The sequence below is a fragment of the Rhopalosiphum maidis genome, chromosome 4 (genome assembly GCF_003676215.2).
Source record: "Rhopalosiphum maidis isolate BTI-1 chromosome 4, ASM367621v3, whole genome shotgun sequence".
NCBI classification, from domain to species: domain Eukaryota; kingdom Metazoa; phylum Arthropoda; class Insecta; order Hemiptera; family Aphididae; genus Rhopalosiphum; species Rhopalosiphum maidis.
Window position 1 is genome coordinate 27,152,233 of NC_040880.1, and position 13,235 is coordinate 27,165,467.

General features: G+C 27.8%; 1 protein-coding gene across 1 annotated transcript in view; it reads left to right on the plus strand.

The window, feature by feature from the left end:
• Positions 1 to 492: 492 nt before the first annotated feature.
• LOC113559619 (nuclear pore complex protein DDB_G0274915) overlaps positions 493 to 13,235 on the plus strand; it is a 47,731-nt gene continuing 34,988 nt past the window's right edge. The window contains exon 1 of the mRNA XM_026965367.1: positions 493 to 913. The gene's annotated coding sequence lies outside the window, so the exon portion shown is untranslated. The remainder of the gene's footprint in view (positions 914 to 13,235) is intronic.

The window sequence follows — 13,235 nt, forward strand, 5'->3', positions numbered from 1 at the left end:
GCCGAAAAAGCACCATGACGTATTATATACCAGGTACCAGGTTAGGTGCCCAATTTAACCTAACCTACAACCTAATCTGTACATAAATCATAATGCGGCGTGTAATCGCAGGTTGGATGCGACGTGTACCTCCAAATACCAAATACATGCGATATTATTTTCCGTCGCAATTTTTCTATTTTTTCTTTCTTTCTTAGCGGACGATCGCCTTGACCCGGTTTTTTTTCGCTCCGCGCGAGAACGGCTGCACCAGTGATGTACATCGTTTAACGTACATAATAGCATTATGTATTGTATTTCTTCCCCCGAAGTTCGGCCGATTACAATAATATTAATATGATCACGGAGTCCGGCTCGCGCGCGCGTGTATGTGTGGGTGGGTGGGTGGGGGGCGCCGACGAGAGAAAGGAAGACGACACCCTCGACGTGTGTGCGTCTGGAAACATCATCATCGTAGTCGTTGTCGTCTGTACCGTCGTCCATTCACGTCCGTAAACGCGAGTTGGAAACACTACCGGTGCCCGAGCAGCGACGACGGACCCTCTCTCTCCGATATATCACATACTTAGCGCCGCGGCCGACGCGATTCCGCGCATACGACGACGACCATATAATATATATACACACGCTGTATTTTGTACATTATATCATTATACCTACGGCTATAATATATGATAGTCGACGACGTGTCTTGTGCCGAATATAATCGACTCGACGGAGTCTTCAACACACGCCATACGCCGATACATACCGTGTTGTTACCTATATAAGTATATCGTATATATATATATATATACATAGAAACGTACTGACCCAAGGCAATACATACATATATATATATATATATATATACGTATATATTACATACGCCCACACACTTATCGAACCGATCCGCCGAATATTTACTAAACCGGTAAGTGCCAATTCTATAGATAATACGATTATAATATTTGAACTGTATATAATATGCACGTATATGTATCATATTATGCATACTCTATATATATATGTATTAATACTCGTTACATAAACATATACTTGTTATTATAATATTGGGTAATATGTATATATTTATCAACGATATCGAGCCACCAAACAATGTTTCTATAATATTGTATAGGTATACGAAGTTATTTTATAGGTTTTAAACCAATGTGCGCTTTTCACTATTTATTTTCTTAAAATCGGAGTTTTGTTATAATTCACATTAAAAAAAAAAAAAATATTATAATACCATTCGTACAATGTAGTAAATAATTCAAATTCGATCGCTTACTGTTCATGGTATACTGAAAATTGTGCGTGATACATTTTATGAAAATATTTCTGATACCCTAAAAGTTTACCAATACATATATAAATTCGTTTTAGTCTAAATAACAAAAACCAATGTTATTATTTCTAGACTAGACCATTTCTGTATATTATATAATTGTCATGTATTCTTAAGTGTAACGACCACGTGTTAGATGTTTGGTAATTTTGTCCTACATAAGAATTCTTCTTTTGGTTGCAATAAATCACTCAAATTACAGTAATTTCCAGTATGGTTGTATAGTATACCATTACGATCCGTATTTTAAATATAAAAAAAGGTAATAATATACCCTAAATAATTTGATATTATATAGTTCTTTGATTTTGTGATGAAACGAATGCTCAGAATATTACGATGAACTAATTATTATTGTATTTGGCCACGATTTGTAATGTGAATCACTGCACGACTATGACCACGGAATAAGGACATTACAGAACCCTGTAGTTTGGAAGCGTCATGACTAAAGCGATTCACGATAAATGTACTTTCAGTTTTTTTCTTCAACCGATATACAACAAAACAAAATCTATTATTAGATATCAAATATAATCTGTAGTAAACATAGTACAGTAAATGTGTATATAGTTACTTGATATTTCGAAAACAATACTGGAGGGCTCTGTAGCTCTGTTGATAGTTGTCAATTCGTTTTGTACTTTTTGCATTATGTTTTATTTTAATTTCGTAATCCTTTAATATTTGTAATGTGCGAAAATCGTCGTTTATGTATTGTGTGTTACATAAGTTTCTTTTTGTAATCAAAAGATAATATCCTTTAAATAGATAAACATTAAAAGAATTATAACAATATTATATTTTGTTTAAAGTTTAAAATAGGTTTTTACCTACTATAAATATAAGTATTATGATTCAGAAAGATGCAAAGCAGTGGATTTAAATATTCATTTGAACATAGTAGAAGCGGGAGTTAGTGATAGATGGAGAGATAGTTTAGCGACCTGAAAACCTAAAATACACTATACTAAAAAAAATATTTATGATAACAAATTATTATGATACAACATATTATTATTTGAGTCAAATTAAAAATCAATAATTGAAAAATGTCATTAAGGTATAGCTTTTATAATTTATATTATTATATCAAATTTAAGAAAAAAAAAAACAATTACTTACATAGTATACATGGTCATTAAACACGTTATATTTTTCACACATCATTTTAAAAGTATTAACTTTATAACAATTTTTTATTGAAAATTACAATAAATAATCAAAATGTAAATTTTTTTCGAGTATAGTGTAGTAGTAGAGTTTTGAATAGACATTTTGATATTGTACAATAAATAAATACTTTACCCTAGTTGGATTATATCCAAACGTATTAAATTGCCGAAACAAGAAAGAAAGATGCATAGTGTTTGTTGTTGGCATAGATGTTTATTAAAATATACTCTACGTAAACACAATAGGCGGACAATTGAGAATGAGACTACTTTTCACGCTCACCTTAATGAAATATGTCTAACAATTTATTTCTCTCTGATCCGGAGGCGTATTAAGTTTAAACGAAATAATTGCTTCAATAACTTATATAATATTGTATACAGTACATGTACCTCTTTACTCATACTATTACTAACAATGGTCAATATATCAAAAACAAATAATTTTATTGGTATACATTTTAAAAGAAACGACCATACGAAGAATAATATCGCACACGTACAGAATATTATTTCCGAACGGTATTAAAAAACAAACAATAATGAAAAAAATTTCACTTAACTTAAAACGTCTCCGTAAGAAACGGATTATTTTAAATATATTTATTTGAAACTCGATTGTTTGAACTAGTTGTTTCAAAATTGTACTAAGACGTAATGTTTGAACGCGATTAATCGACTAGATTATTCAGTCTAGGGTTTTATTGAAGCGTTAATACAATAGAATTATTATGAATAGATATAATATGTTTTAATAAACTGTGAATGTTGAATTGTTAATTAGGGCATCAAAATATTACTTAATCCAAAATCGTTTTCCTATCACGGTATATGCATTATGTATTTATGATATTATAATATGTATTATGTGACTTAAAATGTACCTAAAAAAAAAGATAGATATCAACATGTTATTTCCATGGTATACGCTCATAATGAAGTTGCGCTTCTAATATTTTCATACTTAATTTAATTTACTTTGATTAAAATAAAGAATGAGGGTCAAGATTTCCTGTTCAATAAGTTAAATAAGATCTAATAATTTAAATGTATTACATAATGTTACAACTTAAAAACTTTTAATAATTAGTGGTCATGTAAGTTGAAGGGTTAAAATGTATATCGCGTTGTTAATGGTAGTCATGAAAAGTCATCTCAAGAACCATTTAGAAATGTTAAAAGTATTAATATCATATTATGGACCAACGTTAATAAAAATGCAAAGTATACATAAAAATGAAATTGTTTTTAATATTTCACTTAGCAAAAACATATATAATTTTATTTTAAAAATTAAAGATTCTAAGACAATTATTATTTTTTTAGATAATTTTATCTTTTCTGTTAAATATTGCATATAATTTTTAAATACAGTCTTTTTTAATCTAACAGCAGGAATATTGAATATTTGGTGAACGTTTTTAATTTTTCAGACAATCTAAAACTGATAGGTTTATATGATATGAGCTACTTGATTATAAACTATTGTATATTACTAGGTAATCTAATTGTGGTATAAAGTGTTATATTATGTTTATTGGAAATGTCGAATAAAAGCTTTATTCAAATTTAATTTTATGATTAATTTTATCTCGATTAAATAAAAATATACTTTTAAAATTGGTATCCATCATAAAATTAAGACGATTAGAAGTTGGTAAAAAGAAAATTAAATAGGTACCTACTTATCTAAGGTATAATTCGAATACCTACGTATTTGGGGTTTAGAAGTAATATATCATATTATTTTAGAATCATCTAAAATGGATCCTACTTAGGATTAAACTTAATATCAGGTGCTCACATTATGACCGTTTAAAGTTATTACAGTTCTACTGGCACGCGTTCGAAAATAGTAGTGAACCGGTTGTAATCGTTCGGCACTAATACAATGTCTTCAAGCGTTTCCACGGGGCGTACACTAGAGAACTAATGTGAATTTCATTTATCATTATTTTCAGTGTACTTGCGGCTTCCCCGGGGTTATACATGAAATATCCGTGACGTATACTTACGTGTTGATAAAGACCATCGTGATCATTAACCAGCTGTGGTGACCTATGCTCGAGTTTAGTTAGCCAAACACATGTGCTTAATACTAATCGATTGTTACATTGTACACCTATCAAAATCCGTTTTTATTCGGTTATTTTTAAAGTTTGAATCCATTCTAAAATAAAAATTATATAACTACAATAACGACAAGATTTTATTAGATAATATGCCTGTATAAATGTTATAATATACACATCGAAGATTTAGCACATATACATTTAATATAATATCCCCAATAAAATGTTATTCTACAATTTTCATTTTTTATTATAAATTATTGGTATATAATATTATATTTTGAAAGTATATAAGCAATACAATTTTTATATTCATCAAGTAATATTTCGACTGTTGTTAAAAGTAGGAAATTATTTGGGCGAGTAGGAAATAGGCTACACCTAAAGAGTAACTGACCACTACATGATTGTTGGGCACTGTACTATTTTGATTGAAAGGAAAGTATACAAAAATAGTTGTGTCATGTTTTATGAATCAAAGTAGTTGACTATAGGAAATAATTCGTAACAACAAACAGTATAATATTTATCCAAGTTGATTATGATGAGAATACAAAATACTGTAGGTATATCAAACAGTGACATAACCTTATGGCATACATATTTTAATAGCTTACACTATGATAAAATCATAAATCGTGGTTAATATATTATTTACACAGGTACAATATGTATATTCTATACATTTTGATGTTATATGATATATATGAATAAGACAAATATTATTATAATATTAAATACTATATTGATTTAACATTTTAATTTCCTATAATATAATTATATTACAATATAGTATAATATAATATTGTATTGTCGTTTAATTTAAATGTAATATTTAGTCCATTTTTATGTTCTTTTTTCATTATAAAATATTTTTAATTTAGAATTTATATGATTATTACTAATATTTATGTTAATTATTGTGTAGTTGTCATATTTATAACAATAATCATTGGAATTTCACATGTATAAAACAGATTGATGGCATACATATTTTTTTTTAATATAATTAATTAATTTCAGTTTATGTGTGATATAGGTATAATGTCTTGTAAATAATTATTTTGAATTAAATTAGTTCTATAAGCAATAAAACATAATATTACCAATGTTCGGATCTTGGTTTTATTTTAGGTAGTTATTATAAAATTATATTATGGCCTTAGAAATAGAAGTACTCTAATGTTGTTTTTTTTTTATATTATATGATACCATATATCTAGGTCCACGGTCCTTTATAATTATTGTTTAAGACCGCATTTCTTTCTCTATCGGACTCCGTCATTTTGTCGTGACAAAATATAAATCCAAATTACGCTCGTTCAACTCATCAGTCTCGGAAGGATTTTGATTTGTAGCCCAACACGTCTCCAACATATAATTAGTGCAAGGATTTGCATTAGAATTATTTTATACTTTGAACTTATTGTTTGTTGTTTTATTTAATTTAATTTGTGGGGTCGAATGGTCGGCCTCCAACTGTCATGGATGGAATGCTGAAGATTCTCTCACTCCGCTCTAATGACGTTTCACAACTTCTTTCTTATCGCGATAATGTTTGCTTTTGTTTAAAAAAAAACTGTGACACCAAATCCCCAACAACTACCTTTATATTTCATAACACAGCGAAATTCACGGATTACATTTTGATATTTAAATTATAAAAACAAGATTATTACATGACTGATGTAGTACAATCGGTAAGAAACAAAGTAAAATTATCTGTTAAAAGTTTCTCACGTTATTTTTATTCTCACCTATAAAATATACTTACTATACCGAAGAAAGACCGGATTGCATGATCTAAACTTAACAAGTTATATTGCATTAAAATACAATTATACAAATAAGATAGTACACATACTAAAATTATAAGAATAATTAAATTATTGGGCTTATTTTCTAAATATGTTTTATATACACTATTCACATATTTTGAAAATTGTTAACAATAATATTTAAAACATTAATATATTAAGACTGGTGGTTTACGTATAATATAGGCAATATTGAAATGTTGATATTTAAGTAACGATTTTTTATTCAAGAACACACGTATTGAGCTAACAATACTCTTCTTAGCTAATAGTTATAGGATAAAATAATATAATATTATTATTAATTTAATTATATCATAAACCATTTTGATTATTTTATCTATAATTTAAAACAAATTCGTAGAAAATGTTTAAATATTTTTAAAGCCTTGGAAACGTACCTATTTGATTATTTTTCCAATTATTCATGTCCAAAAATCATCAATACAAAATAATATAATGTTTTATCATAATCATTCAGTTTATAAAATGACCTTCATTTTCATTGATTGAAAAGATATTGCTTGAAATTGCTTTTATTATAGAAATATAGTACCTATATTGCTATAATATATCATGAATGTTTTAGGACAATTACCCATGTTAAATAATAATATTCAAAATTCTATACTTTAATAGCTACTGAGGTAAAAAAATAAAAATAGAAATATATAGTTCCATTATTATATAGTTATCTTATTTTAAATGGAAATTTTCTGATAGTACTCTCTTTAGTCGTGATTGCATATTATATTATTAGATATAAATTATAAAAAAAAAAAAAAATTCCATTTTCTATTTGTCATTAATCAAAAAATGCATTTTTCATTATTTATGTTGGTACCTATCTCATAAGCTAAGTTCTGATTTGGTTTTATAATATTTTTATAATAATTAAATGAACATTATATGTTGTTGGGTAATTACTAATTATATAGTTGGTTAAAACTAGTTGATGAGTCGATCCGTTTTAGGGCTATTTACGTACTCACTTAATGAATTTGGCAAATTAATTACACAAATTTATTATGCGCATACAACACACACGAACACGACCATAACTCACTTGTAACAGCGGCCTATTATAATTTATTTTAATAAAACAGTAATCATATTTATAACATAGGTACATGTAGCCGCCTATCGTCAGGTCACGCTTCATCGTAATTTTTCAAATCGTTAAAACAGCGCTCTGAACAGCTACCACTTCTATTAACCGTGCGTTTAGGTCACCACACGTCTCTAAATATTGAATGTTATTACTGTATATATATATATATATATTATTACTGTATTATAATAATAATATGTATGACGGATTAAGTAACATACGTGCCAATCGTGATTAAAATTCGTCGTTCATGACCCATTTGATCCATTAAATAATAAAACATTCAAGTTGCCTAAGTGCGTATACCCATTAAGGCACTAACAAAAAGAACTGCTCGTGTTATGTTCTTGTGTACCGCGTGTGTGATAAGAAACATAATGTCGTCGGGTATAGTTTTCATCGGTTTTCATTTTTTAGCGAATTCGCAAGCGAAAGAAAATACTGAAATCATTGACTGTAATTAATACTGTATAACACACTACAAACATTGATTACACGATGATTATCATTGGTGGAGTATTTATAGATGTGCGCATTTATTTGTGTAGATGTATTTATTATTAAGAATTATTGTGTTGTACCATACGTCCCATACCTATGGGTTATTATGGTTCAAGTTTTTAAACTTGACATTGTTTTTTTTTTTTTTTAATATTTTCGAACAACAATCTTTACAATCTCGTGAGCGTTTACAATTTAAATCACGATTACGCAATTGCAGTTAATATTTTAAATTTTAATAATAACTAAATATATGCAATCGAATATAAGTATAGTAAATGGATGCAAATTAAATTAAATGTACATTAAACACTTATACACATCATGGAAATTATATGTAGGATAAGTGTCGGATAAATTCAATGTATAAGATCAAACGAGTATAATATATATTAATATTATGTGCTTTGAAGATCTGAGAAATTTGAAAAAAAATTATTAAAAATTAAAAACAGGTATTTGAACCAAACTTAATTATTGCCGTGTGTAGGTGTGTATGTATAAATGTGTAAATGTTAAAATCTATATGTTTTACGCGGAAAAAAGGTACTATCTGATGTCTACCTAACTATAATATTACTTTAATATATATTTTAGTTTTATATTTTAAGAAAAGACATATCAGATAAAGACTTTTATGTTTTTAACATTTTTTTAAGTCTTTCTCATAAAGTCATAATCCAACTTATCTTATAATTTAATATGAATCTTCTTATTAAGAAATTTCACTAACGCATGCTATACATTTCAATTTACTTGATTAAATAAAAAAAAATACAGTTATATTAATCAACACCCACAAGGAGACTATTTAAGCACTGGAATGACAACAAAATATTACATCAACGCGTTAGTTGACGTAAAGCGTGTGTGGTTTTATGGTAAAGAGAGCTTTCAACGTTTAACCTATAGTGACATGTACAGAATAGTATAGCCGTTGTACTAAAATCCACCAATTTCTCAAATCCGGTTATAAATCGTACTGATTTTATCAAAAATAAAATAATTTACTACTGGCCAATAAAATACACGACCACGGTGAAACCATAATGCTGCAATATGTATATATCGTCGTTGCGTCACGCCAAACTGGAAACGTAATAAAACGTAATAATTTTAGATAACCCATCAAAAGGGATACGTTGTACGGACATTGATTAGGTACCTATATTATTATTATTATCGTTTTAGGATATAATACAATTAAGTATACCTTTAACCATACCTCGCTACCTACTTGGTACTGTGGTGAGCCGATTATTAACAATTGTGTCTGCTTGTTACATAACTGACTCTGAGGTATAATCTCATCGGAAGCACGGAAAAATGTCACGGGTATAAGGAACACCGTAAGAACAAACAAAACAAAAACCTGTTATTTTATCAACACGTCTTTTTCCCCGTCCGACGTGACTACACGTTTGCCGGTTTTTTTTTTTTTTTTAAAATGTTTACTTTTCATCATAATCACAGTAAAAAAAAAAATACATACAAAAATATTATATCATAATATAATTTTTAATAATTAATTTAATGTATATAAGTATAATAATATGCATGACATATTAAATGATATGGTCACCACGGCTCATTATAATCATAGGAAATGTTATAAATCGTTTATTGTTATTGAAAAGTATAAGTACTGATTGAATGCTGTACACCGGTGTAATAATACAATTCTTAATTGTAATCAATGGTTCTAATGTATCAACAAGTACTTGAGTGTTTAGTAACACGCTATCGAAGTTACCGTCTAATTCTAATAGATAATCATTTTAATACTTAGACAAACTCTTACGTGTTGGTCGTATTGAAATACACTTCGCTCGTGTACTATAGTGATACTGGGAGTTGAGACATTTATTTTTTTAATTATATCTCATAGACATTTGAATTTTTTCCCGCAATACTCTAAAATGTAGTATAAGGTTCTCGTGAATTGTAATTACTAGAACTAAAAACAAATGGAGCGTAAATCAACAGTATTTTTCGATGAGCGTTTGGTATGTTCATATTTTAACAAAATCACAATATAATAAATGATAATATAGTGACATTGATTTATCATTGAATTCGAATTTAACATATCTATTGCAATGACTTATTCAATAGTCAATAACGAGGTACATTATCGACTCCTACTGTACAGCAGAGCAGTTACCTACTTAACCCTGTTTTTTTTTTTTAATTTGGCATGATATGTTTCGTATTTTTTTGCAATTTTCGTTTAGCATAATCGGTCAATTTATATTATCAGTTTGATTAGTACTAAAGCAATTACCAACATTAAGCGGCGACCACTGTATTTTTATATGTATACTTTGTGTTTTAATATTATAACATCTTGAACGATTACAGAATAAACCTTCGAGTTCCTGTCATCGCCGTGCAATGAATTACTATGATATATATATATATTACTATATGATTAGAGTCTATAATCATAAGACCGCGCCAAATGTATACTTTATTATTATGTCATTAATCATTTTTATTTATCACTACAGCGCGAGAAGCTCTGTTTGTGTACACGTTATTGCGGCAAAATATTTATGACAATATCCTATCATTATTATATACGTTATTATTGTCGAGTGTGAACAGAATCGTGTATAAAGGAAAAGCGCAATTTCTTCGTAGCTAACCCATTACCCATCTATATCATTTATAAAGTAATCGACAACTGTCACAGTATGGATAATGTATATAACACGATTTTGAATAACTTACTAGAATCTATAGATTCTGAATTTTTATTTAGTGTCGAAAGTTTATTATTTTAAATCTATTGTAAACCCACAATTTATTTTAAATAGTTTCGTTAGTTAATTCACGTATTTTTCGAATTTGTCCTATTTCAAATTATCGTTGAATGACTAAAAAAAATATTTAATATTATGCTGACACTGCTACATTTTAAAAGCATATAATAATTTGATTCGTTTTTATATTGGGAATTCTTTTTCCTGGGGATGTTTTTTTTTACAATTAATTTACCTTTGTATAAACATATTCTCGTGTACAATTAAATTAACTAACTACTGATTTTATCTTTCTTTGCCCCTCGAGAAATATTGTCTAGACTTTAGACAGTATTTAGACTAACATTAGACGCGCCAAATTCCAATGGATATTTTTACAATAGAATTGTCAATCTGGGTGAACTATAATGTGTCTATACTGTCTATAATAATATGTGATATTATCTATAGCGAATAATAATATAATTTAGTAAGTACTATTAGACATATAATACCTACAATATACCATAGGTACGTTATTGTTATGCACTCATTATTCATAATATTAATATGACATTAAAATGCCCATATAATGCAAATCCTTGAGGAATGAGAACTATTTATAAAAAAAAATCAAGTTTACTGTAATATAAGTTTTGCATATATTTTGTTAAAAAAAATACAAAAAAACTACCTAACGAGCTCATGTTAAAAAGTTATGTTTATTAAATGTATTATATTTTTTTATATTATTATATTTCTATCTGTTCATAAGCTACTTTTGAAAACGAATAACTTCTTTGAATTTATGTTTCAAGTTTTTCTAATATAATTAATTCCTATATGTATATATTTTTTATCTCAAGTTCATTATTATAAATAATTTAAAACACTGCATAAAAAGCTTAACGCAATGAAAATCGTTGAGTATCCTTGAAAAATCAAGTTTATTATACACTATAAAAAATTTTACATTCATCGAAAAAAATTCGTTTTAACGAACTAAAACTTAAAATAGACTTTTACGTTTATTTATTAACACTCTACATGTAAATATCATTGTTTTTAATAGAATTATATTCATTTAATTCACTAATAAATAATATAATTTTGAAATCATGGTCGAAAAAGCTACTTAGTTAAATAACGAATACAATGTTAAATAGTACCTATATCAAAATATTATACATTATAAATAATATAATATTATTAATGTTTTTTTTACATGTAATTATCACGGTGTTCCTATCATTATCGGTTTAACACATAGTCTTAATAAATTTATAGACTATTATTTCATAAGTTAGTATTCCTATTCCGGTAATACATATACTAACCCGGCTTAGCTCTTGGAAAAAAAAATACCATTTAATTATTGAAAATTTTCCCCAAAAAATTGGTGAATACATTATGTGTTCTTTTTAAAATATTTTTGAAAAAAAATCGTGAAATTATTCAAAAGTTTTTTCGGAAAAATGAAAAACAACCGAATACAATTCGTGCACTCCTTCATCACTGAAAAGGGTAAAAAAGTGTTTAAAATAAATTAACGAAAATAAAAAATCGTAAAATAATTCAATATTGTTATCGGAAACTTGATAGGTTCATAAAAAGGCTACTGTTATTTGAGATAACATATAAATATACAATATACAATACATTCATATATACATTATATATATATATATATATATATATTATAAATAAGGATAACGATAAAAATATTATTGATTAAATCGGTTAACCACATCTCCGTTTATCGTAACGTAAGAATATTATTACGAATCCACAGTACCTATATGCGTGAAGATATCTGTCATGACTATTTTAGGTACTTCCTATTTAAGTATACCGACACACAACACTACTATTACGTTAGAATGAATATTTTATTATACATTACTGTGGGTAAAATAATACCCACAGTATATAACATTGATGTGAGACGGTCTCCCTGCACTATATATAGGTACTAATAACTCGTATATGATTCACGTGTACTCATACTGGAATATGACCGTATAGTTTTGCAACCATATGTTTATTGTTTTCGCCCATAGCCCAAAATGTTAATAATATTATACAAACCACAATGGACATTGAATTCGCCGTCCGGCGCCGATCACGGTCTTCTCTCCTACGACTTACGCGAGTGTACTTCGCTCGGCTCGTCCCACGAGCGCATCTCTCGCTTCCTACGAACGATTGTTATTACTTATTACTCATATTATTATATGCGTTTGTAACGCATTCCAACTCATTGGCCGTTTCGTCATGATAAATACACACACACACACACACACACACACACACACACACACACACACACACACACACACATACACACACACATACACACACACAACCATACATATAAATATGTGCTCGTGAATCATCGTCGGATCATGGTCCATAAAATCCATATATTGATTCACATCATCGTATATTTGTATATAATATTATTATGTATAAGTATTATATA